Here is a 4901-nt window from a genome sequence, read left to right as displayed (position 1 = left end):
TTCTGCTGTCCCAGGGAAACCTTTGCTGCACTCCTTCTATAGCAAGTTAAAAGACACTATGGGGGAGGTGAAGGCCTCATGGTATTATCGCTGAACTGTTAATCTAGAGACCCTGGTAATGTGCTGGGGTCTCTGGTTTGAACCCTGCCACAGCAGGTGGTGGAATTTGAATATAATTTAAAAATCTGGAATTAATAATCTCATGGTAACCATGCATCCATTGTCAATTGACAGGGCAGAAAACCCATCTGGTTCACTAATGTCCTTTAGGGAAGGAAATCTGCCAACCTTACATGGTCTGGTCTACATGTGACTCTAGATCCACAACAATGTGGTTGATTTTTAATTGATCTCTGGACAATTAGGCACAGGAAACAAGGAGGGGAGCTGAATGAACGCAGCAGACCGAGCATCTTAGGAGCAGGAAAGCTTATAGCTTGGGCCTAGACCCTTTCTGTTGTGTTCACCCAGCTCTACACCTTGTTATCTCAGACTCTCTAGCATCTGCAGTTCCTATTATCTCTAGGCACGGGAAATAAAGGCTGGCCTAGCCAGTGACACATACATCCTGCGAATGAATTCAATAAAAATAACTCCAGTTGTCTTTCATTCCCTTGGTCATCATGAATCTATCTACCTCTGCCTTAAAAATATTTAAAGATTATATCCACGTCAAGCTGTAGCAGGCACAAAGAAATTACTTAGACATCACAAATTTTGAATCTTTCACAAAGCAACGTGCGTAATTCAGTGACAAAAGGTGTATTTGAAATAACTGGCAAACTCTTCTACATAGGAATGTGTTGATAAAGTGGTAATAATCTCGTACTGCAGACTCCAGTCACTGTTCTGCAGGCCTGGGTCTGAATCCCGCTGTGAGAGATAGTGACATTTGAATTCAGAAGCAAATCTGGAATTACAATCTAATCTCATGGCTCCCTCTCCCTTGTGTTCTTCAGATTGTACCATTGGCTCATAAAATGAAAGAACCTCTACACTGCAGAAATAGGCCATTCAGCCCAACAAACCTTGCACATACCCTCCAAACAGAGGTCCACCCAGTTGTTATTATATCAGGCTCTCCGCTATAAATGACACAGAATGATATATCATATTCCAGTCTACTTAGTGTAACAAAATGTGCTTCTTGCATTTGTTCCGAGGCTGCCTTGCCATGTGTTTTGACACCAGACCCTCCCTAACTATGTTGTGCCATAAGACTTCGCTTCTTCCTTTCTCCAGTTGAAGTCTAATTACCTTCCCAATATATTTCAATTGCCTGGTTGGATTTTCTTCACTGATTATTTCCCTTGTATTTTCTTTATTATTTTTCCAGTTCCATATCACTTTTATGACGTTATAAAATTAGGCAATAGACTCATACAGCATGGAAACAGACCCTTCAACCAACTAGACGACACTGGCCATGTTCCCAAACAAAACTAATCCCACGTGCCTGTGCTTGGCTCATATTACTCCAAACCATTCCTATTCATGTACTTATCCAAATGTCTTTTAAACAGTACCTACATCCAACACTTCCTCTGGCAGTTCACTCCACACACGCACCATGCTCTGTGTACAAAAGGTTATCCTTCATGCCCATTTTAAAACTTTGTCCACCGACATTAAAAATATGCCTCCTAGTTTTGAACATCCCCACCCGAGGGAAAAGACTGTGGCCATTCACCTTATCTGTGCCCCTTGTGATTTTATAACCCTCTATAAGGTCATCTCTCAGCCTCCTACGCTCCAAGGAAATAAGTCCCAGTCTTTCCAGTCAATCTTTATAGCTCAAACCCTCCGTTCATTGAACATAGAACAGTACAGCACAGGAACGGGCCCTTTGGCCCACAATGTTGTTACGAACATGACACCAAATTAAACTAATCCCTTCTCCCTACCCTTGGTCCATATCTTCCATTCCTTGACTATTCATGGGCTTATCTAAAAGTCCCTTAAAGGCCCTTATCATGTCTACCATTACCACCACTCCTGGAAGCACATTTCAGACTCCTACCACTCTCTGTGTAAAAAAAAACTCGCCCCTCATATCTCGTTCAAACTTTCTGCCTCTCACCTTAAATGCATGCCCGCTAATATTAGATATTTCAACTCTGGGAAAAGGATTCTGACCATCAATTCTAACTATGCATCTCATAATTTTATAGACTTCTATTAAGCCCCCCTTCAGCCTCTGCTGCTCCAGAGAAAACTACCTGAGTTTTTTTAGCATCTCCTTATAGCTCATACCCTCCAGTCCCAGCAGTAGCGTGCTAAACCTTTTCTGAGAACACAATAACCAAATCTGACCTGGGCCTTCACTTCTTTAATTATGGGAAAACCCTCCAGCATTTACTGTGGTATCATGATTTTCTGACACATACAATGTGAAAACTACACGGAGCAAATCCATCATCAGGGAAGAACAATCACTTTCCAGTTCTGAACACATCAATCACAGGCTAATGTAACACTGGAGCTAAGTAGAGAATTATTACCATTCCATATATTTCACAGCATAAATGCCACAGTCACCCTCGTAAGACTTGAACAATTTGATTGTGCAGTTTTTTTCCCCCTCCTCTGGAGAGCTCATCAATGGATTCATTGAAATCTATTTAAACAGTCCCTCCCCCAGGGCTTGACACAGCGAGCTGAGCTGAGTCAGGCAAAGAAATATATTACATTTCTGTGGCACCTCATCCAAATTCAGGTCACCCCAAGGCAGTTGACATGCAAAAGTGTAATTTCTTTTCATTCACTTGAAGGACAAGGGTGTCTGTGCCTGGTTCAGGATTTCTTGCCCATCCCTAGTTGCCTTTGGGAAGCTGCCTTCTTGAACTGCTGCAGCCCACGTGCTATAAGTAGACGCGCAATGCCCTTAGGGTGGGAATTCCAGGATTTTGACCCAGTAACTGTGAAAGAACAATGATATATTTCCATGTCAGGATGGTGAGAATTAGAATTGAAAGAACCGCGGGTGCTGTAAATCAGAATAAAAAACAGAAATTGCTGGAAAAACGCGGCAGTTTGGCAGCATCTGTGGAGAGAAATCAGGGTTAATATTTTCGGTCAAGTGACACGAATTCGAATTCTGAATAAGGGCCACTTGACCCAAAACATTTACTCTGATTTCTTTCCACAAAGATAGCAAGGTGTCGAGCTGGATGAACAGGAATGCTGATGTTTTAGGCCAAGACCCTTCTTCAGAAAAAAGTTTTTTTCTGAAGAAGGGTCTAGGTCCGAAACGTCAGCCTTCCTGCTCCTCTGATGCTGCTTGGCCTGCTGTGTTCATCCAGCTCCACACCTTGTTATCTTAGATTTTCCAGCATCTGCAGTTCCTACTATCCCTTTCTCTCCACGAATGCTGCCAGACCTGCTGAGCTTTTCCAGTAATTTTTATTTTTATGCGTGAAAATTAGAAACAGGAGTAATCCATTTGACTCCTTGATCCTTCTCTGCCATTTAGTAAAATCCAGGCCAATTGATCATGCTCCACATTCCTGCCATCTCCTGACAATATTTCACCCCCTTGCTGAAAAGTGCCCATCTACCTCCAGAGTACCACCAATGATTCTCTGCCAGTAGCATTTTGAAGAAGAATGAGGGAGTTTTCACTGGGAAACATCTAAAGCTGCTATCTGTTTGGAGTTCGCTTTTGTGGTTGCAATTAATAAGTAAAACAAAGAACAGTTGATGCTGGGAATCTGAAACAAGGAATTGCTCGATAGCACTCTGAAGAAGGGTGACTGGACTCGAAATGTTAAACCTTGCTTTCTATCGCTACAGTTACCACCTGACCTGGTGATTTTCTCTCGCAATTTCTGTTTTTATTACAGCTCAGGACTACATTTCAAAAGTACTTCATTTGCTCAGCAGTGACTTTGCACATCATGAAGTCATGAAAGGCACAAGATAAAAGAAATCACAATAATTCCTGTCAGATTTGCTGCTTTATACTATTCTGAGAAACTGCTCCAATTGTTATATCTTTCTTTTCCTATATTATTTTAGCTTGGAATGTAAAACCTCTTGTGCCCAACATGATTTTGACAGGTGTCAGTAAAATACAAGTCCACTGGTTATGCTTGGAATAGATCTCATACATTATTTCCAAGGCAGATCTCTCCTGGGATGTAGTTTCGTATTTATAATAGTCTATTATTTATACCTTTACACTATAGCTGTGAACATTGTTTTAAATGCTGAGTTTTGAGGAGAGCTTGGAGGTGAACAGTTCTCTTCACTGGTACAATTTTGTTCTGTCTGACGTTGGATCAAGTCATTGGAGAGTTAAGAGTTATTGTGCAATGTGACTTCCCCAGATTGGCCAGTTAGGCTGAGTGCAATTACATTGAAATTAATCATATAAAACAAGCCCTGTGTTTCTGTTGAAGGTATTCACTGTTATCACCCCAATGCCACTAGGATCATATTCTCAAACAGGCCATGAGGATTGTTCATTGATGGTCAATCACTAAAAAGGTGAGTGGGATATTTGGGGTGAGTATTGATCAGCTTTTGGAGCATGAGGCTTACCATTCAGGCAGGACTTGGATCATCTACTTGAGCATTTATGATCAGGAAGGATTCTGCGTTGGCATTGGGTAGGGTTGCCAGCAAATTGGAGGGAGAGGTGACCTAATACAGGGTTACTGAGTACATTTTTATCTCTTCCAGTGATTCTAGTTTCTCTGTGTATCTACTGAGACTATATCCCAGTATTAGTTGCTGGATGCCCTGAGAAATAAATGAAAACTCTTTCCAACACCTAGAAAAGGAAGCAGATCGGTTTTAAGACATACTTATGCATTGTGACTCATTCTACAATCGAGCCGAATGAACGTTGGTTCCTAATGGCTGTCCATGAGAATGACTATTTCCTTTCTTCTCAGGAT

This window comes from Stegostoma tigrinum, chromosome 13, assembly GCF_030684315.1.
Source record: "Stegostoma tigrinum isolate sSteTig4 chromosome 13, sSteTig4.hap1, whole genome shotgun sequence".
Taxonomy (NCBI): Eukaryota; Metazoa; Chordata; class Chondrichthyes; order Orectolobiformes; family Stegostomatidae; genus Stegostoma; species Stegostoma tigrinum.
Note: the sequence above shows the minus strand (reverse complement) of the source record.